The sequence below is a fragment of the Sus scrofa genome, chromosome Y, assembly GCF_054392235.1.
Source record: "Sus scrofa isolate SSC_HxYL_T2T_F1_AM1 chromosome Y, Sscrofa_HxYL_maternal_Yorkshire_Landrace_v2.0, whole genome shotgun sequence".
Lineage (NCBI taxonomy): Eukaryota > Metazoa > Chordata > Mammalia > Artiodactyla > Suidae > Sus > Sus scrofa.
The window spans coordinates 14,865,622-14,889,421 of NC_139402.1; the positions used below are offsets into that span (position 1 = coordinate 14,865,622).

Consider the following 23,800-nt stretch of genomic DNA (forward strand, 5'->3'; position numbering starts at 1 on the left):
GCGTTTACTTCAGGGATGAAATGGATTTATATATTTATGTGATTTTTTATTAAAAAGATTCCATTGGAATAGGATCTCATTTGCTGATCTCATTTTTTTTTCTCTCTTTGGGTTACTGTTCAAGTACAGAGATCATATTTTATATTAACTGGGCTAATTTCATAGAGAAGTAAACCCTGACTGAAGGTGATGCTCAGATTGCTAGGAGACTAGAGTCTTGTGATGTCACAGCTACTCAGGCTGGCAACCATTTTGATGGATTGGATAGTTTATCTGTGTAGGCTTACCAAAGCAGCATTTAAAACTGCAGAGTTCAAAAGCCATGCAGGTGAGGAAAGTAGCTGAACAGAAAAAAATCTGAGATGGCAAATGCTCCTTCAGAAATTCAAGGTGTGTCTCCTAAAGATGAATCAACTGGTTCAGAATCCTCCATTACATCTCCATGGTGTGATAACTCAATCACTGGGGACTTGGACTTGAAGTCTCAGATTGAAGAAAAAGCTTTCCAGGCTTTGTCTGAGGGCTCCCTGATGAAGGAGCCATGCCACACATTGTGTGCCTCTGAACCAGATGAAGATAGTGATTTCTTCCTCTGCCCTTTCCCAGAAAACTTTGGGAAATTGTTGAAAGTGATCGATTTAAGTCCATTTGGTGGGATGAAAATGGAACCTCGATCGTGATTAATGAAGAACGCTTCAAGAAAGAAGTTCTGGAGAGAAAGGCTCCCTTCAGAATTTTTGAAACTGAGAGTATGAAAAGCTTAGTTCGACAGCTTAACTTTTATGGATTTACTAAATTGCGAAGGAATTTTCAAAGACCTGCCTCACTAGCCAACATTCTGGCAGAAGATAATGAAGTCTCTGCTTGGAACAAGGTATTATGAAATGTCCAGTTACTATTTACAGAGGGACATCTGCAAATATGTTCATACATATAGGGTCATAGTAGACCTTGAAAGTGGGATGAAGTACTGCTACGCTTTTAAGTTGAAGGCCACTTGGTCATAAAATATTTGGGGTGATAGAGAAATTTCCTAGCCACCTGGAGCCTTCTCGATGAACCTCACCCAATACAAGCCCCTGAACCTCATACTGTTACTGTAAATACACCAGGCATTTTTATTTAAGGAACATAATTGCCTGTTCCCACTACATAAATTTTTGAAAATGTTAGTAATAGATGAGTATTATTTCCTGACATTAACTCTGTGTGATGAAACAAGTCAGATTTTTATGGATTCTTTGTCCTCGTATCTTTGTTTAAAAAGTCACTAAATACCTTCTCTTTTGGTTTTAGCTGCAGTTCTACCATAATCCAAATTTTAACCGAGGCTGTCCCCATCTGTTGGTGAGGATGAAAAGAAGAGTCAGGGTGAAAAATGCTTCTCCAGTATCGGCTTCTCTACTTCAAGGTTGCAGCAAGAAGCGCTCTAGAACAGGGGGTAATGTGGATAACCATAATTCTGATGTGGTTGCAGAAACTCATGGAGAAGATGCATTTTCAGCCTCTACAAACCTAAATGTGCCTTTAATAAGATGGCCTTCTATGAGCCAGAGAATTTCTAATACAACTACCCCAACTAGAAGTGGTCTTTCTTCTCCATCATCACCATCATTCAGGCCACCAGGACAAATTGTCATGGCTCAACATGCTATTTTTAGTCAGTTGACCACATTTCACATGCACTCACAAAGCAGCTACTCTCCAGCAAGTGGCCACATCGTGAATTTCATTACAACTACCACTTCCATTTCTCAGTACCACCTTATTTCTAACTTCCCAAGTGGTTATTTTGGACTGAGGGTGGAGCCTTCTCCTTTGCCAACCAGATACCAGAATATATCACCAACTGAGTGCCCTGTGTCTAACCCCCAAGCAGCAGCCCATCCATGGTTCCCAATGCCAATGGCCACTGACACATCTGCTGCCTCGCTTTCAAGGCCAAATCCTCAGTCCTCTTCGTATCTGAACATCACCCTAATGACCACTGACCTATCAAAGGACTATAGGTTATGCAGGAGAGTGAAGATGAAAATTTATGCTGGCAAATGTCACCAAATTCCTGCAATTCTGTTATTTCAGCAATAAACTTGTATGTTCATCTTCATAGCTTCAATTTCTTTACTTTTGACACAGTTAAGAGTAAAAGGATGCTGCATTTATTTTTCTAAAATGATTTTTCCATCATAGCTGGTTTATTGTGTTCGATCACTTTCATACTGTGCTGCAAAGTGGCCCAGTCACACACCCACCCACCCAAGACACACACCCACACAATACATATTCTTTGTTTCACATTAAGCTGCATCAAAAGTGACTAGAGATAGTTCCCATTGCTATACAGCATGACCTCATTGCATACCCGCTCCACATGCAATAGTTTGCATTTTCAACCCCCGAATCCCAGTCCATCACAATCCTGCACCCTCCCCCTTGGCAACCAAAACCCTGTTCTCCAAATCTATGGGTGTATTTCCTGTGGAATGTTTCAGTTGTGCCATATATCACATTCCACACATAAGTGATGTCATATTGTGCTTGCCTTCCTCCTTCTGGCTTACTTCACTTAGTAGGAGTGTCTCCATTTCCAGCCGTGTTGCTGCAAATGGCATTATTCTGTTCTTTTCTTATGGCTGAGTAGTGTTGCATTGTGTATATATACAACATCCCTTAATCCATTCTTTCCAATTGTCATTTAGGTTATTTCCATGTCTTTCCTCTTGTGAATCCGACTGCAATGGACATACATGTGCTTGTAACCTTTTCATGGAAAGTTTTTTTTTTTTTTTTTCCCCAGGTGTATCCCCAAGAGTAGGATTGCTGGGTCATATGCTAGTTCTATATTTAGTTTTCTGAAGTGTTTCCATAGCGGTTGTAACAATTTACACTCCTCCCACAGTGTAAGAGAGTTTTCTTTTCTCCATACCCTCTCTAGCTTTTTCTCATGTGTGGACTTGTTAATGTCGGCCATTCTGTCCAGTGTGAAGTGATTCCTCATAGTAGTGTAGATTTGCATTTCTCTAATAAACAGTGATGTTGAGAATTTCTTTATGTGCTTGTTGGCCCTCTGTATATTCTCTTTGGAGAAATGTCTATGCAGGTCTCTTTCCCATGTTTCCACTGAGTAATTGGCTGTTTTGTTGTTGAGGTGTATAGGTTGGTTGTAGATTTTAGAGATTGAGCCCTTATTAGTTGCATCATCTGAAATAATTGTCTCCCATTGCAGGTTGTCCTTTTGTCGTTTTAATTGTTTCCAATGGCAGATTATTTTGCCGTTTTTTAATATTTGAAATGCTTGATAATTAGAGAGGAGCATTTGACATGTCCCCTAGCTGTAACTGTTTCAAAAAGGAAAATGGAACTAAGGAAATAGAGAATAGCTGTCAAGAGATTTCTGAAATAGTCCAAGTTGTATTGAATGGGGGTCTCAATTATGAGGGTGTGGAAAAAGGGGCAAATAAAAGTCAATTTGGAAAGGGAAAATACATAGTATTTACGTAGTGTTTTCTCAGCTGCATTATAGTCTATCTGTTACTTCAAATGGAACTTGGATATTAGTTGACAAGATTGTCTTCATTGCAAAGAAAAAAAAATCAATAAATTCCATTGAGTTCCCATGATGGCAAAGAGGTTAACACACCTAACTAGTGTCCATGAGGAAGCAGCTTCACCCTCTGCCCTCGCTCTGTGGTTTAAAGCCCCAGAGTTGCCATGAGCTGTGATGTGAGTTAAAGATGTGGCTCAGTCCCAGCATTGCTACGGCAATGTAAGGCAGCAGACAGAGCTCTGCTTTGACCCTGACTGGGATTGCCCATATGCCACAGGGGTGGCCCTCAAAAGACAAAAAAAAAATGTATACAATTACTTAAAAAGTACATTTCACACTCCAAACAATAACATATTTTATCTTATCCATGAACCATGACCATAATTTACACCATAAGTGCAACAACAATGTCCACATGACATCATCAGAGATTGCATCACTGTCACCACAGGGTGGTAGTTCATCAGTGAAACATCTACAAAAAAAAAAGTAGTAGAAAAAAAATGTGGGTGTCATTTTCTGTAAAATCCTCAAACTGATCTAGGTTATTTTTGCCTTTATCTCCACCCCTTTATATGTCCCGATTCACACATAGAGGTTGCTTTCTTCTTTTACACAAAGACAGGCTTAAATAAAAATGCTGGCCTTTAACACCAAACCTCAGCCAGGTGAACAGGTCCCTTGAAGATATAGAATCTGCTTGACTTAGCAGCTTCTTATGTTTCTCTTTTACTGTCTTTCTGGAGTACATTCAGAAGAATTATTTTCAATCAAACCAAGAGTCACCTCAGAGCTATCCTTGGAGTTGAAGGGACCCCACTTTGTCTTAAAAAGCAAGGTGCCATTGTTGCAGAGGGGAAAAGGAGGAGGGGCAGATGCCAAAGGAATCTCCCTGCACACACATGCACAGGCTTTCAGAGGGCAGGGTGCACCTGGTGCAGGCTACAGGTGGCAAGAAGCCACTTGCTTGTGCTACAGCAGCCTGGACACTTCTAGTGCTGGCTATGGGTGTCCAGATCCCTCTGGTGGGGGCTAAGGGCATAAGGTGGGTAAGTGAGATCTGGTGCCTCCTGAGTGATCTACAGGCAGTGGGGACATCCCAAAGCAGTCATCACAGAAACCACAGGGAGTCAAGGCCTGCCACCAGTAGGGGTGTGTGATCAGGTCCAATCTCTGACCACAGTCACCTCAGAGGTCAGAAATCAGAGCGGGCACTACAACTGAGCACCACCCAGTATTGTTGTCAACACCCTGGCCATATAACCGCCCTGCAACTGTCAGTGCCAAATGCTCTGACAGTTGCACGGAAGAAGCACCCAGAAGGTTGAACACTGTCCTTTGCCAAGACCGTGTAACTAGGAGCAGTGTTGCACCACCTCCTGTGTGGGCTAAGAGGGACAGGCTGCTTCTTATAAGGGTCCTCAGTTGGGGGGGCAAACCACCAGAGGTGTGCATGGCCTGCTACCACTAGGGGTCCAGGAACAGGCACCCCTTGTGGCCCTAATCACCACAGAGGGCACCTCAGAAGAGGTCATTGTGACCAAACACTACCTGTTTCTGCTCCAAGTTCTCTGGGAATTCACAAACCATGCCACTGCCACTGCCACTGCCACTCCCAAATGCTCTGGGCACCTCATGATTCTGCAAAAAGCTCATTATCACGCCCAAGGCCTTGAAACAAGGAGTAGCCTGTGCCACCTCCCTGCATGTACTTGCTGCTGCTAAGACCCCAGCAAGAAGGCACTACCAGCCCTACCCACTGCCTCCCTCTCCCTGGAAATACACTCTGCACCCTCGGAATAATGGCGTGCTCACTCCCAAGATTGAGCCAGCAAGAATGCAATCCTCCATGCCCCAAATAAATGGTACCACCCCACAAAATACAAAACGTTGCTCTTGCCTAGAAGTAACCCTCCAAGACTAGAGTTTGGCTTCCCCAAACTCACAGAAAAAGAAAATCATAGACACGATGAAGAAGCCCAGGAACAATTCCCACGTAAGGTACAGGAGATTTCATGTGAAGCAGAAACAATGCAACAGACCTCTGTAGGCCAAAAGACCCTGAGTTCAAAAGGGGTAGAGTGAATATATACTGAAGGAATGAAGGCTGAATATCAGGGATTTACGAGCAGATTAAAAACATTCATGTCGATTACTTTCGAGAGGAATGAGGAAATTTAGGGGAAAATAGGGAAAAATTAGAAAAGTCTTTTGCAGATAGCCAAACTGGGCTAAAGGCACTGAAGGGCAGAGTGAAGAGTGCAGAGGAATGAATTAGTGACATGGAAGATAGCATAATGGAAATCACCCAATCAGGACAGCAGGCAGAAAACCACATGAAAACACATGAAAGCAACATAAGAGATGTATGGGGTAGCATAACAGGGATCCATCTATGCATTACAGCAATTCAAGAGGCAGAAGAAAAAGAAAAGTGGATTGGAAATATATTGGAAGAAATTATGTCTCAAAATTTTCCCAAACTAAAGGAAACAGGTATCAAAATACAGTAATCACAGAAGGCACAAAACAGGCTGAACACAAATATGCCCACACCTAGACCTACTATAATGGAAATGGCCAAAGATAAAGAGAGGATTGTAAAGCCAGCAAGAGAAATACAACACATTAACTATAAGAGAACCCGCAAATCACCTAATTCCTCTACAGAAACACTACAGGCCTGAAGAAATTGGCAAGCTATACACAAATTCCAAAAGGAAAAACTCTGAAGCCTAGAGTACTCTTCCCAGCAAGACTATCATTTATTTATTTATTCATTTATGTATGTTTTATTTATTTATTGAGTATCATTTGAACTGGAAAGGGAAACAGAGAATTTCTCCAACAAACAAAAGCTAAACGAGTACACCAATACTAAACCCATTCTAAAAAAATACAGAAATGGCTAAAAGAAGAAGAAGAAGAAGAAGAAGAAGAAGAAGAAGAAGAAGAAGAAGAAGAAGAAGAAGAAGAAGGAGAAAAAAGAAGACAGAACATATACAGATTGGAAAGCAGACACTTAAATCAGCCAGCATACATCACCAAAACAAACAAACAAACAAAAATCTACTCGAAAAGTGATGAGAAACACAAGGAACACCAAAAGGACAAACTCGAAGATCTCAAAGAAGAAATTCAAAAGCATAGAGTGTAGGTAAGGAAGTATGAAAATATAGACACCTAATTTTAAATATCGTGTTGCAGCCTATATGACTACGAGGCTAATGCAAGCAGATGTAGGAAGTGGTTAACCTACTTGAAAAACAGGGAAACCACAAATCAAACCAAACATTACATTCATGAAAACTAAAAAGAAATGTATCCAAGCATAAAATAAATGGAAATCATCAAAAAAAAAAAAGAAAGAGAAAAAAAAAAAACCAAGGTAATACAACGAATCAACTGAAAAGCAAGGTTTAACATGGGAATAAATACATGTTTCTCAATAATTACCTTAAGGGTCAATGGACTGAATACTCTCATCAATAGACACAGAGCAGCAGATTGGATCAAAAAGCAAAAACATACAACCTGCTGTCTGCAAGAGACTCCCTTTAGAGCAAAGAACACGTATAGACTGAATGTGAGAGAATGGGACATCATATTTCAATGGTCAAGACAGGAAAGCAGGAGTTGTGATACGCATAGTAGAGAAAATAGACATTGAAACAAACAAAGGCCATAGAGAAAGATAAAGAAGGACACAATTTCAGAGAGCCCAGATGGTGAGAGAGTAGGGGGATTTGTTCACCTCTCCCACAGATGCAACAAAAAATACACATCTACATGTAAAATGACTCACACAGAACAGCAACTGAACGCTGGCCGAAGAACTGAAACCTCCAAAAATGGGAAGAATCTCTTGACACAACTGCATAAAGCAACAGAAAAGAGGAGAGAGAGAGAAGGGGCATCAGGACTGGACTCCTGAGAGGGAATGGTGAAGGAGAAAGGGAACCCAATCCCTGGAAACTCACCGAACCTGCGAAAAGATCAGCTGAGTCCAAGGGATCTCCAAGATGCCACGAAAAGTGCATCAGCAGGTCGGAGGACTGAGAGGCAGTATGAGAGCCACACAGATCATCAGAACCGCTGGCACAGGTCCCAAAGACTGAGATGCTTTGGTGGGGACTGGGTGCCAAGCCCTAGGTTTTGGAGGTGAGTCCCTGGGAGCAGGCTGGGATTGGTGGTGTGGAGACAGCATAAGAGATGAGGAAGTGGTGCCCCAGGGGTGAAGGGTTGCAAAGAGCTAAGGGCTGGGGACTGGAAAGCCACAAGAGAGGGAACCCAGGAGAAGGTCTGGGCCTGCAGGAGAGACATTGCACCATTGTTGGGGAGGGGAGAGCAGGATGTGTGGGCCACCAGAGAATACGCCTTGCTCCACAGCATTTTCACTTGCACAACAGCTAGTAGAGCACAGAGGGCATTCCCAGCACATCCCCCGCTTCCACCACGGGCAGGCCCGGGGAGAAACCACATTCCTTCTGCAGTGGACTTGGCCCACTACCCATGGGAAGGCAACCACCTCCTTGGTGTTCCACCCACAGGAAGTGCCCCACTGCCCTGGTGCACCCCAGCATTCTCCTCCCCAAATCAGGAAGTTCACCACCACAGCAGCAGGAACAGGCCAGCCCACCCTTGGGAAGGGCTCTGCTGACACAGCTTGAGAGAGCCAGCACCGCCACCCTCGGGAAGCCCCTACTGCTGTTGACCACTAGGGCAAGACGCTCCCGGCCATGGGGAGTGAACGTCCTCCACGGCATGCGCCGGCCAGCCCTCCCCACCCTTGGGAAGCCCTCCACTGCTGGAGAGAACCACAGGCAGCTGTCCCTGGCTGCAGGAAGGGCACCAACAATGGGACGTACACCACACTAGGAGAGACATTGCACCATTGTTGGGAGTAGTGCACTTCCACCATGACAGGCACTGGCCAGCCCTGCATGCCCTCAGGAAGCCCTCCAATCTTGTGGCACAACCCATCAAGCCCTACCTGGCTTCAAGAAGTGCACTGCCAAGGCAGAACACTCTGGCCAGCCCCACCCAGCCTACGGAAGCTCCCCACCAGAGCAGCACAACCCAGCCACACTGACTGCCCACAGGAAGCACCTAACCACGGTCGTGTGACCCCGCCAGCCATGCATGCCCTCAGGAAGAGCCCAACCACCACCATGTGCCCTGACTGTGCCAAACTACACTTTGGCTCCCCCAAATTCACACAAAAAAGAAAACACAAGCAAGATGAAGAAGCTCAGCGAACATTCCCAGTTTATGCAACAGGAGAATTCACCTAAAACCTCCAACACTGAAAGAGTCTGACAGAATTTGAGTTCAAAATGCAGAGTGAAAGTACTAAAGAAATTCAGAGAAGATAAGCACTGTAACACAGACTCCCTCAGAAAAGAAATAGAAAACATAAGGAGGAGCCAAGAAAATCTAGAAAATTCATTTGCAGACCTACAATGTGAGCTAAGGGCAGTAAGGGCTGGAAGGAATAATGCAGGGGAACGTATCAGTGATGTGGAAGATAGAAGAAAGCAAATCACCCAAACAGGACAGCAGACAGAAAACCAAATGAAAAAAACCCTGAAAGCAATATAAGAGACCTATGGGATAACATAAAGTGGGCCAATCTGTGCATAGTAGGAATTCCAGAAGGAGAAGTAAAAGAAAAGATTATTGAAAACGTATTGGAAGAACTTATGTCTGGAATTATGCCCAGCCATGCGAAGTGCCCCACTGCCCTGACATGCCCTGGGAAACTCCTCACCACATTGGGAAATGCACCACGACCACAGTGGAAACTGGCCAGCCCTGCCTACCCTTGGGAAGTGCCCTGCTGCCATGGGGCAACTCGGCCAGCCCTGTCCACCCTTGGGAAGTGCTCCACTGCTACAGGTTGCCCCAGAAAGCCCCAGCTAGCCATGGGAAATGCACCTCCACCTCCATGGGCACCTGCCAGCCCCACCCACACTTGGGAAGCTCTCTCCACTGCAGAGCGAGCTGGCCAGCACTGCCCACACTCAAGAAGCATCCCACTGCCATGGAGCACCAGGGCAAGCCCCGCCCATGTGCAGGGAGGGCAACTCCAATGTGGCACGCCCTGGCCAAGCCCACCAACCTTTGGGAAGAACCCACCTTCCTTGGGGCAACCAGGCCAGGGCTGCCCCCCTTTGGGAAGTGCTCTGCTGAATGGCATGCCCCAGCAATCCCCAGGCACATGTGGGAAGTTCACCTCCACCATGGTGCACACCTGCCAGGCCCATCCACCCTCAGGAAGAGCCCTCTGCCATGGATGAACTGCCTAGTTCTGCCCACCCCCAGGAAGCAACTTTCTGCCACAGAGCAAGGAGGCCAGCCCCACCCACCCTTGGCAACTGATGAGCTGAGCACACTGAAAAGCACCGCATGCCCGCAGGAGGCACTCTGCTGCCACTGAGCACCTGGGAAAGCCCTGCCCAACTGCAGGGCTGTGCCTCAACCACATCCCATACCATTCAGCCCCACCTGACCTCAGGAAGGGCCCCACTACTGCAGAGCACCCCAGCAAGCACATCCTGGCTGCAAGAAGTGAATGACCACAATGGTGCACAAAGGCCAACCATGCCTGGCCATGGGAAGAACCTAGGCTCAGCAGTGTGACCCAGCAAACCATGCATGCCCTGCTGAAGTGCTCCGCCACCACGGTGCAGCCTCAACTGTGCCAAATTACAGTCTGGCTTCCCCAAATTCACAGAAAATGGAAAACACAAGCAAGATGAAGAAGCTCAGAAAACATTCCCAGTTTATGCAATGGGAGAATTCACCTAAAATCTTCAACACTGAAGCAGTCTGACAGACTTGGAGTTCAAAAGGGAGACAGTGAAAATACCGAAGGAATGAAGACAAGATATGAACAGGAATGCAGACGTCCTCAGAAACGAACAAGAAAACATAAGGAGGAGCCAAGCAAATCCAAAAAATTCATTTTCAGTGATACAAATGGAGGTAACGGCTGTAAGGACCAGAATGACTAACACAGAGGAATGAATTAGGGATGTGGAAGATAGAACAATGGCAATCAGCCAAACAGGAGAGCAGAAGGAAAACCAAATGAAAAAAGATGAAAGCCATATGAGACTTACGGTATAATAGAAAGTGGGCCAATCTTTGCGTAGTAGGAATTCCAGAAGGAGAAGAATAACAAGAGGGGGTTGAAAATATAGTTCAAAAAATTACCCCTGGAAGCTTTCTAAATCTAAAGGATTCTGACTTCAAGGTACAAGAAGCACAGAAGGCCCCAACAACTTGAACCCAAATATAACCACACCAAGACATATAATAACAATGGCAAAAATTAAAGATAAAGAGAGGATTCTAAAGGCAGAGAGAGAAAAGCAAAATGTCAATTAAAAGGGAAGCCCCATAAGGCTATCAGCTGATTTCTTCACAGAAATTCTACAGGCCAGGAGGGAATGGCAAGAGATATTTAAAGGACTGAAAGGAAAAAAAAAAATGCAACATGGAATACTCTATCCAGCAAGAATACCATTTAAAATAGAAGGGGAAGGAGGGAGGACAGATGGCAGAGGAGTAGGGGGACACGCTCGCCCTCTCCCACAAACACAACAAAAGAAGCACATCTACAGAATAAATGACTCGCACAGAACAGCAACCAATCGCTGGCAGAGGAACCTATAATCCAATAAAGGCAAGAAGTTCGTGATATTACTGGGCAGAATGGGAGAAAATCGGAGAGTGAGAGAAGGTGAATCCGAGCGGGACGAGCGCTCCCGAAAGGGAACTACAGAGGAGAAAGGTTTCCTGCACCCTGGAAAGTCACCTACCGGGGGAAAGATCAAACAAACCGGAGAAATCTCCAGATGCAGAGAAGAGTGTAGCAGTAAGTTGGAGTACGGAAAAGCCAATCAAGAACCCAACGGACCATCTAAGCTATGGGCACAGTTACCAAAAATTGAGACGCCTGGGTCGGGGCTGGGCACCGAGTCCTCAACCCCGGAGTTTAGTCCCCTTGCTGGGGGGGGGCAGGGCGGAGCGGAAACTGCTTGGGAGGTCTAGAAACCACTTGATGGGGCAGAGACTGCCTGGGAGACTAGAAAACAAAGCTGTTGCAGAGAAAGGGAACAATACTCTAGGGACGGGGAAGTGGAAAGCCACATCAGAGGGAACCTGGGAGAAGAGCCTGGCCTGCACCCCTGCTAGGGAGGGGAGAGAAGAAGGGGTGGGCCCCCATAGAATACCCCCCATGCCACAGCAAGCTTACAGGCCCGCTAGCTAGCAGAAAGCTGTGCTTCCCAGTACATCCCCTCCCCCGACCCCCAACACCCCCTATGCTCTCGCCTAACCTGGGGCTGCCTGCCATCCAGGAGGGCTGGCCTCAAAAATTGCCTGAAGCCTACAACCGTAGGGGCTGTCCCTGCACAGGCCTGCTTGCCCTTTGGAGGGGCTACACTTCCACAGAGAAGCACCAAACACCACCAGCCCCCAAGAAAAAGCCTGCAGCCCAGAAAAGAACAAGCCTAGCCAGGCCGTGAATAGATCTGCCTAATTCTCAGATGGTTTTTCTGAGTCGGGCTGCCCCGGGGGGGAGCCTCTTGGGTCTCTAATGGCCCTGCTACCCACCCAAGCCCCCAGGGAGTGCTGAGACCTAGTGGAACAGCTGCATAGGACTTCCAGCTCCAGGCAGGAACCCCTGCAGCCCAGAAAATCTGCAACAAGCCTGGGTGTGTTGGGAAAAGGTCTCAGACAGTCTTTCTGAGTCGGGCTCCCCCGGGGAGGAGCCTCTTGGGTCTCCAACGGCCCTGCTACCCGCCCAAGCCCCCAGGGGGTGCTGAGACCTACTGGAACAGCTGCATAGGACTGCCAGCTCCTGGCAGGAACCCCTGCAGCCCAGAAAATCTGCAACAAGCCTGGCTGAGTTGGGAAAAGATCTCAGACGATTTTTCTGAGTTGGGCTGACCTGGGGAGGAGCCTCTTGGGTTTCCAGTGGCCCTGCTACCCGATAAAGCCCCGAGGGGGTGCCCCACTCCTACGGAATAGCTGCTCAGCACCACCAACCCCCTCGAAGAGCCCCTGCAGCCCAGAAAAGCTGCAACAAGCTCAGCCAGATTGTGAAAAGATCCACCTGCATTCTCAGGCTGTCCTTCTGAGTTGGGCTGCCCTAGGCAAGAGCCTCTTAGGTTCTCGGTGACCCAGATAGCTGCTCCAGCCCCTAGGAGGTGCTGCACTCCTGAGGAACAGCTGCCCAACACTGCCAACCCCCTGCAAGAACCCCACAGCCTCAAAACACCAGAGCAAGCTCTACATGACCAAGTGAAATCTGCTACCATCGTGGTGTGGACCTCCCAGTCCTGTCTGCCCTCAGGAAGCCCTCCTTTGCTTCAAAGGAACACTGTTAGCCCCATCAACACTCCAAAAAAGCCACACTGCCTCAGAAAAGATTGACCAACAATGCCAGCCCTCAGAAAATATTCCACGGTAGTGACAAGGCAAACACTGCCCAATAATGGAGAGTACAACTCCCTCAGGAGAAAGAAAACAACAAGCAAGATGAAGAAGCTGAGAAACCACCCCCAGTCAAACCAACAGGTGAACTCACCTAAAACAGTCAGCAATGAAACAGATCTCTGCAGTCTGACAGACATGGAGTTCAAAAGAGAAATACTGAAAATACTGAAGGAATTAAGAGAAGATAGGAACAGTAATGCAGATACCATCAGAAAGGAACTAGAAAAGATAAGGAGGAGCCAAGAAAAACTAGAACATTCATTGGCAGAGATGCAAACTGAACTAGGGGCAGTAAAAACCAGAATGAATAATGCAGAAGAATGAATCAGTGATATGGAAGATAGAATAATGGAAATCACTCAATCTGGTCAACAGACAGAAAACCGAATCAAAAAACTGGAAAGCAATATAAGAGACCTATGGGATAATATAAAGCGGGCCAATCTATGCATAATAGGAATTCCAGAAGGAGTAGAAAAAGATAAGGGCATGGAAAATATATTTGAAGAAATTATCGATGGAAACTTCCCAAATCTAAAGGATACTGGATTCAAGATACAAGAAGCACAGAGGCCCCAAACAACCTGAACACGAACAGACCCACACCAAGACACATCACAATAAGAATGGCAAAAGTTAGTGATAAAAAGAGGATCCTAAAGGCAGCAGAATGTTACCTACAAGGGAACCCCCATAAGCATATCAGCTGATTTCTCTACAGAAACACTACAGGCCAGGAGGGAATGGCAAGAGATATTTAAAGTGCTCAAAGGAAAAAATATGCAACCTAGAATACTCTATCCAGCAAGAATATCATTTAAAATAGAAGGGGAAATAAATTTTTTTTTCCAGCAAACAAAAACGTAAAGAATACAGCAACACAAAACCCAGGTGAAAGGAAATATTGAAAGGGCTTCTCTAAACCAAAAAGAAAGGAAGGAAAGGGAAGAAAAAAGAAAAGAAAAAAGAAAAGAAAAAAAAAGAAGAAGAAGAGGAAGAACTAGGACTGAGGAAACCGCAATCAGAGAGCAGTCACTCAAATAAGCCAGCATACAGATTTAATCATGAACATGCTTCAAACAAAATAAAATTAAAAAGAAAAAAATAAAAAAGAGTCGTCAAAACCATAAAATGTGGGCAAGGGATGTTAGGAAATAAATAACCCTTATTGTTTGTTTGTATGTTTCTCTTCTTAATTTTAATAGAGTAATGAAGTGTTTGAACTAACAGGACCATCAGGCTAAAACACACAATTATGGGAAGGGGTTAGCATACTTAAAAAACAGGGCAACCACAAGCCAAAAGCAAATATTGCATTTGCAAAACACGAAAAAAAAGTACACTCAAGCAGAAAACAACAAGAGACCATCCAACCAAAAAAAAAAAAAAAAAAAAAAAGGAAGGAAGAATGGAGAACCATAGAATCAACTGGAACACGAGGTTCAAATGGCCATAAATAATCATCTATCAATTATCACCTTAAATGTCAATGGACTGAATGCTCCAATCAAAAGAGATAGAGTGGCTGAGTGGATAAAAAGGCAAAAACATTCAATAGGCTGCCTACAAGAAACTCACCTTAGGACAAAAGATACATATAGATTGAAAGTAAAAGGGTGGGGAAAAATATTTCACGCCAAAAACAAGACAGAAAAGCAGGAGTTGCAACACTCATATCAGACCAAATAGACTTTAAAACAAAAGACATAAAGAAAGACAAAGAAGGACACTAGTTAATGATTAAGGGATCCATCAAAGGAGAGGATGTTACTATCATCAACATATATGCCCCAAATATAGGAGCACCCAGATACATACAGCAAATACTAACAGACATAAAGGGAGATATTGATGAGAATACAATCATAGTAGGAGACCTTAATACCCCCCTCACATCAATGGACAGATCCTCTAGACAGAAAACCAATAAAGCAACAGACATCCTAAAGGAAACAATAGAAAACGTAGACTTCATTGATATCTTCAGGACACTACATCCAAAAAAAGCAGAATACACATTCTTCTCAAATGCTCATGGAACATTCTCAAGAATCGACCACATAATGGGACACAAAGCGAATCTCAATAAATTTAGGAGCGTAGAAATTATCTCAAGTATCTTCTCTGACCACAATGCCATGAAATTAGAAATCAACCATGGGAAAAGCAAAGAGAAAAAACCTACTCCATGGAGACTAAACAACATGCTACTAAAAAAACCAATGGGTCAATGAGGAAATCAAGAAGGAAATTAAAAACTACCTTGAAACAAATGATAATGAAGACACAACCTCTCCAAATCGATGGGATGCTGCGAAAACAGTGCTCAGAGGGAAATGTATAACAATACAGGCCTTTCTCAAAAAAGAAGAAAGATCCCAAATTGACAACTTAACCCTTCACCTAAACGAATTAGAAAAAGAAGAACAAAAAAGTCCTCAAGTCAGCAGAAGGAAGGAAATTTTAAAGATCAAAGAAGAAATCAATAAAATAGAGACTCAAAAAACAATAGAGAAAAGTAATAAAACCAAAAGCTGGTTCTTTGAAAAGGTGAACACAATGGACAAACCCCTGGCCAGACTCACTAAAAAGAGGAGAGAAAGAGCCCAAATAACCAAAATCATAAAAGAAAAAGGAGAAATCACAACGGATACAGCAGAAATACAAAAAACCATAAGAGAATACTATGAACAACTGTATGGCAACAAGTTTGACAATCTGGAAGAAATGGACAATTTTCTAGAATCTTACAGCGTGCCAAAACTGAATCAAGCAGAAACAGACCAACTGAACAGACCGATCACTAGAAATGAAATTGAAGAGGTCATGAAATCACTCCCTACAAATAAAAGCCCAGGACCAGATGGCTTCACAGGTGAATTTTATCAAACATATAAAGAGGAATTGGTGCCCATCCTCCTTAAACTCTTTCAAAAGGTTGAAGAAGAAGGAATACTCCCATAGACATTCTATGAGGCCACCATCACCCTCATTCCAAAACCAGGCAGTGATACCATCAAAAAAGAAAACTATCGCCCAATATCATTCATGAATATAGATGCAAAAATTCTCAACAAATCTTAGCAAACCGAATCCAACAACATACCAAAAAAATTATACACCATGACCAGGTTGGGTTCATCCCAGGTTCACAAGGATGGTTCAACATACGCACATCAATCAGCATCATACACCACACTAACAAAAAAAAAAAGTCAAAAATCATATGAATCAATGTTCATATGATAACATTTGATAAAGTTCAACATCCATTCATGATCAAGACCCTCGCCAAAGTGGGTATAGCGGGAACATTCATGAATATAATCAAAGCCATTTATGACAAACCCACAGCAAATATAATCCTCAATGGGGAAAAACTGAAAGCCTTCTCACTCAAATCTGGAACAAGACAGGGATGCCCACTCTCACCACTGCTCTTCAGCATCGTTTTGGAAGTCCTAGCCACAGCAATTAGACAAACAAAAGAAATCAAAAGCATCCATATAGGAAGAGAAGAGATCAAACTGTCACTGTATGCACATGACATGATACTATACCTAGAAAACCCTAAGGACACAACCCCAAAAATCCTTGAACTGATTAATCAATTCAGCAAAAGAGCAGGATATAAGATGAACATTCAGAAGTCAGTTGCATTTCAGTATACCAGCAATGAAACATTAGAAAAGGAGTACAAAAATACGATACCTTTTAAAATTGCATCTCACAAAATCAAATACCTCGGAATACACCTGAACAAAGAGGTAAAGGACCTATATGCCGAGAACTATAAAACTTTAATCAAAGAAATCAAAGAAGATGTAAAGAAATGGAATGATATTCCATGCTCCTGGATTGGGAAAATCCATATTGTAAAAATGGCCATCCTACCCAAAGCAATCTACAGATTCAAGGCAATCCCTATCAAATTCCCCAGGACATTTTTCAGAGAACTAGAACAAACAATCCAAACGTTTATATGGAACCACAAAAGACCCAGAATCGCCAAAGCAATCCTGAGAAACAAAAACCAAGCAGGAGGCATAACGTTCCCAGACTTCAAGAAATAGTACAAAGCCACAGTCATCAAATCAGTGTGGTACTGGTATCAAAACAGACAGACAGACCAATGGAACAGAAGAGAGAACCTGGAAATAAACCCTGACACCTATGGTCAACTAATCTTTGACAAGGGAGGCAAGAACATAAAATGGGAAAAGGAAAGTCTATTCAGCAAGCACTGCTGGGAAACCTGGACAGCTGCATGCAAAGCAATGAAACTAGAACACACCCTCACACCATGCACAAAAATAAACTCAAAATGGCTGAAAGGCTTAAATATACGACAGGACTCCATCAAACTCCTAGAAGAAAACATAGGCAAAACACTCTCTGACATCAACATCATGAATATTTTCTCAGGTCAGTCTCACAAAGCAATCGAAATGAGAGCAAAAATAAACCTATGGGACCTCATCAAACTGAAAAGTTTTGCACAGCAAAGGAAACCCAAAAGAAAAGAAAAAGACAACTTACAGAATGGGAGAAAATAGTTTCAAATGATGCAACTGACAAGGGCTTAATCACTAGAACTTATACAACTCAACAGTAAAAAAACCAATCAATCAATGGAAAAATGGGCCAAAGAGCTGAATAGATATTTCTCCAAAGATGATATACAGATGGCCAACAAATACATGAGAAAATGCTCAACATCGCTGATTATAAGAGAAATGCAAATCAAAACTACCATGAGATACCACCTCACACCAGTCAGAATGGCCATCATTCATAAATCCACAAATAACAAGTGCTGGAGGGGCTGTGGAGAAAAGGGAACCCTCCCGCACTGTTGGTGGGAATATAAACTGGTACAGCCACTATGGAGAACAGTTTGGACATACCTTATTAATCTATACATAGAACTTCCATATGACCCCGCAATCCCACTCTTGGGCATCTATCCAGACAAAACTCTACTTAAAAGAGACACCTGCACCTGCATGTTCATTGCAGCACTATTCACAATAGCCAGGACATGGAAACAACATAAATGTCCATCGACAGATGATTGGATTCGGAAGATGTGGTGTATATATACACAATGGAATACTACTCAACCATAAAAAAGGATGACATAATGCCAGTTGAAGCAACATGGATGGAGCTAGAGAATCTCATCCTGAGTGAAATGAGCCAGAAAGACAAAGACAAATACCATATGATATCACTTATAACTGGAATCTAATATCCAGGACAAATGAACATCTCCTCAGAAAAGAAAATCATGGACTTGGAGAAGAGACTTGTGGCTGCCTGATGGGAGGGGGAGGGAGAGGGAGGGATCGGGAGCTTGGGCTTATCAGACACAACTTAGAATAGATTTACAAGGAGATTCTGCTGAATAGCATTGAGAACTATGTCTAGATACTCATGTTGCAACAGAAGAAAGGGTGGGGGAAAATGTAATTGTAATGTATACATGTAAGGATAACCTGACCCCCTTGCTGTACAGTGGGAAAATAAAATAAAAGGAAATATAAATAAAATGAAAAAGATGAAAGAACCAGCAAAACCTAAATTTGACTGAAGAAAGGAAATAATAAAAGCCAAAGAGGAAATCAATTAAATAGAGTTTCAAAAATGATAGACACAATCAATCAAATAAAATGCTGGTTCTTTGAAAAGGTCTACATATAGGCAAACCTCTGGCTAGTCTCACCAAACAGATGAGAGTAATAACCCAAATAAACGAAATCAGAAATGGAAAAGGTAAGTCCAATGTATATTAAAGAAATACAAAAAAATGAGAGAATATTATGAGCAATTTTCTGTCGACAAATTTGACAACCTGGAAGAAATGGACAACTTTCTAGAGTCTTACATCCTGCCAAAAGTGAACTGTAAAGAAATAGATCAACTGAACAGAGCAATCACTAGAGACAAAATTGAATATGTTATAAAAACACTACCTACAAAAGAAATCCAGGACCAGATGGCTTCCCAGGAAAATTATACCAAACACACAAAGAGGAAATTATACACATCCTCCTTAAAATTTTTCAAAAATTGAAGAAGAAGGAACACTTCCAAAGACATTCTATGATGCCAACAGCAGCTTAATTACCAAGACAGACAAATATACCACCAAAAAAGAAAACTACAGGCCTATAAATTTGATGAATGTAGATGCAAAAAATTCTCAACAAAAGTTTAACCATCCAAATGCACAAAACATATCAGAAAGGTCACACACCATGACCAGGTGCGATTCACCCCAGGTGCACAGGGATGGTTCAACATATCAATCAGTGTCAAATCAATCAGCCATACACCACATTAACAAAAGAAAAGTCAAAAACAACATGATCATCTCAATAGATGCAGAAAAAGCATTTGACAAAGTCCAACAGCCCTTCATGATAAAAACTCTTACCTAAGTAGGTATAGAGGGAACACTCCTTAACATAATTAAAGCCATTTATGACAAACCCACGGCCAATATATAATACTCAATGCAGAAAAGCTGAAAACTTTTCCACCAAAATCTAGAACAAGACAAGGATGTCCACTATCACCACTGTTATTCAACATTTTACTGGAAGGGCTAGCCACATCAATCAGATAAACCAAAGAAATGAAAGGCATCCAAGTAGGAAGAGAAGCGATAAAACTGTCACTGGATGCAGATGTCATGATACTATGTGTAGAAAACCCAAAAGACAACACAAAAACTACTTTGAACTGATCAACAAAGTCAGCAAAGTAGCAGGATATATGATCCATATTCAGAAATCAGTCACATTTCTGTATACTAATAATGAAACTTTAGAAGAGGAATACAAAAACACAATACCTTTTATAATTGCACTCCAAGAAACCAAATACCTGGGAATACACCTGAACAAGGATGTAAAGCACTTATATGCTGAGAACTATAAAACATTAAACAAGGAAACTAAAAGAGATGTAAAGAAATGGAAAGGCATTCCGTGATCCTGGGTTGGAGAAATTAATTTTGTACAAATGGATACACTACCACCCAAAGCAATCTTCAGATTCAATACAATCCCTATCAAATGACCTATGACATTTTCACAGAACCAGAACAAACAATCCAAAACTTTGTATGGAACCACAGAAAGCCCAGAATTGCCAAAGCAGTTCTGAAGAACAAAAACCAAGCGGGAGGCATAACTTTCCCAGAATTCATGCAATATTACAAAGCCTCAGTCATCAAGACAGTGTGGTCCTGGTACCAAAACAGAAATATAGACCAATGCAACAGACTAGAGAACCAAGAAATTAACCCAGACACCTATGGTCCAACTAATATTTGACGAAGGATGCGAGAACATAAAATGGGAAAAATACAGTCTTTTCAGCAAGCATTGCTGGGAAGCCTGAACAGCTGCATGTAAATCAATGAAACTAGAACATGCCCTCACACTACATAAGAAAATAAGCTGAAAAAAGGCGTAAAGACTTAAATATAAGAAAATCAACCATCAAAATCCTGGAAGAGAACATAGGCAAATGCTCTCTGACATCAACCTCATGGATATGTTCTCAGGTCAGTGTCCCAAAGCAATGGAATTAAGAGCAGAAATAAGTCAATAGGACCTAATCAAACTTACAAGTTTGGCACAGAAAAGGAAACCAAAAAGAAAACGAAAAGACAACTTGCGGAATGGGAGAAAATAGACACAAATGATGCCACCGATGAGTCTTAATGTCTAGAATATACAAGCAACGTACACCACTAAACAGCAAAAACAACAACTCAATGGAAAAATTGGCAAAAGACCTGAACAGACATTTTCCCAAGGAAGATGTACAAATGGCCAACAAGCACATGAAAAAATGCTCAACATCACTGATTATTAGAGACATGAAAATGAGAACTCCCATGAGACACCACCTCTCACCGGTCTGAATGGCTGTCACTAATACATCCACAAATAACAAATGCTGGATGGGGCATGGGGAAAAGGGAACCCTCCTGCACTGTTGGTGGGAATGTGAACTGGTAAAACCACTATGGAGAACAGTATGGAGGTATCTTAGAAGTCTTACATAGAACTACCATATGACCCAGCAATCCCATGTTTGCACATACATCCAGACAAAACTCTACTTAAAAAACACAGGCACTCAAATGTACATTGCATCTCTATTCACAATAGCCAAGGCATGGAAACAACCCAAATGTCCATTGACAGATGACTTGCTTAGGAAGATATGGTAGATATACAAAATGGAACACTACTCAGTCATAAAAAAGAACAAAATAATGCCATTTGTGGCAACATGGATGGAACTAGAGACTCTCATGCAGAGTGAAGTAAGTCAGAAAGAGAAAGACAGATACCGTGTGATATCATTTATATCTGGAACCTAATATAAGGCACAAATGTACTTCACGAATTTGCAGAATAGTTTTGTTATTGCCATGGGGGAGGGATTGGGTTGGGAGCTTGGGGTTAATAAATATAAACTTTGCCTCTGGAATTGATGAGTAAAGAGATCCTGCTCTGAAGCACTGGCACCTATGTCTAGTCATTTTTGATGGAGCATGACAATATGTGAAAATAGAATTTGTACATGTATGCGTAACTGGGTCAAAATTATGTACCATAGAAAAATTTATTTTGGGGGAAGAACTATTAAAATTATCATTACCATCATCAATTAAAGACTATGTAAGGGGTTTAAACATCTACACAAGTGATCTTGTTTTGTTCCATCTGTCAGAATCCCAATTTGAATCCACTGTCTCTCATTGCAATTTGAATCCACAGTTGTGGGTTCTTCATGGCTGAAGCTTTGGAATGGGAAATCTGAGGTTCCTGTTTTGTGTATTTTGTGTGTGTTGTGCATGTACCACTTTGCCAAAATTACTTCATCAAAAATCTGTAATTCTCAAAATACATAAGGTAAGTTAATTTTGGATTTGCATGAACAGGAAAATATTCAGTATTAAATTAACATTTGATGTTAAAGTTAAATTTTTTTGATTTAACTTGCACAGGTCTTCAGAGTCATCAACATAAGTATAATAACATACTGTACCTAGGTTTGATAAAAGTCAAATCAGATACTGAGACTTCAGTTACGAAGAAGAGACTACAACATCACTTAAGACTATGATTGGTATTTTGGTGCTGTGCTGAGATATTCCTTCTGTACCAGGAATCATGTGCTTTTAGAAATGATAAAAAGTCCATCCAGAAAAGTTTGATGGGTTTTTCAGTAAAGAAGGGAGGAGGAATGGAATTGCATTTTACCAGGGGAACAGAAAGTAAGTGTCTTATAGCTTAGTATTTTGATTGGAACGGTAGCAGACAGAATAATATGGATGCAGAAAGTGATGGTAGTTTTATGGGAAGTGGACAGTGAGAAAGGACTTTTGTGCTTGGTCAGAACTGACTGCATTGGGAATTCACGTTAATGAAGTAAACTAATTTTAAAGGTAAGCTAGTGCAAAACTTGAATTTAGTTTCTGTCTCTCTGTTAAAAGAAGGTTTTACTAACTTTCTTAACCTTAACTTTTGATAACAGGTTACATGAATTTGCTGGTCTTTAATTTGCATTTGCTTTTGAAATCCTTTGTTACTTTTGTTGAATGAATAAGTAATGTTAAACAATAAAGTATGACTCTATTTGATCAGGTGTTTTAAATTTTTCTTCTGTGTGTGTTTGTGTTTATATATATAAATATATATGTTATTTTTTTGCAAACTTATGAAGTGTAACTTACAGGGGACAATTTGTGCAATGAAATGTATGAACAAAATCAATAGGATTATGGCTCAAAAATTAACCCCTCATGGTCAGACTTGCCATCCTGATGCCCTTGTGTGCATGCTAACAGTCTGCCCTTAAAGCAGGGAAGTTAATATAGGTAAACAATAGGAGTTCCCACTGTGGAGCAGTGGTTAATGAATCTGACTAGGAACCATGAGGTTGCACATTCAGTCCCTGGCCTTGCTCAGTGGGTTGAGAATCCGGCATTGCTTTGAGGTATGGTGTAGGTTGCAGATGCGTCTCGGACCCCATATTGCTGTGGCTCTGGCATAGGCTGGTGGCTATAGCTCCAATTAGACCCCTAGCCTGAGAACCACCATATGCCATGGGAACAGCTCTAGAAAAGGCAAAAAGATTAAAAAAAGGTAAACAATACCTATGAATTAAAGAGCCAGGACTATGGGAAATACAAGAGGTGACTTGGTTCTTCCTGGCTCCTAGGCAAACCCAATAATGAAGAAGAAATACTTAGGAAATGTGTTTCCCATTTTGGGGTATAACTTCTACAATTCTAAAGCGACCATATTTGCTGAAAAATGAAGATCCGTTTAGAGCAAAACCTTGTGATTCATATTCTAGCTCTGTGTTTCGAGATTAGGGTTCACTTTCTAAAATTAACTTCCCAAAGTGTTCTTTGATGCTATGTGACAATATTTCAAAGTTTAGCTGGATTAATCAGAAAATATTCTAAGCTTGGGAAACTGATTGCTGTAATCTGCCTCTGGGAGAATATCAGATGCCCCATGATAACCAGGGGGCTAGACACTCTGGAAAAGTATCATTTAAAGGGTTGTCTCCAGGCTAGATGAAAGTTCCCTTATCAGGAATTCTTAAGCCACATATGCTCTAATAATGTGGATAAAATAACTCTGAAATTGATATTTCTCACTTAGGAAGGGCCTCTACATTGCATTGGTCTACAGAGAGAACTACTGA

The 23,800-nt window shown here is 42.2% G+C and overlaps 1 pseudogene; it reads left to right on the plus strand.

Annotated features, from left to right (window-relative positions):
* Positions 1 to 362: 362 nt before the first annotated feature.
* Positions 363 to 23,800, plus strand: LOC110257892 (heat shock transcription factor, Y-linked-like; annotated as a pseudogene).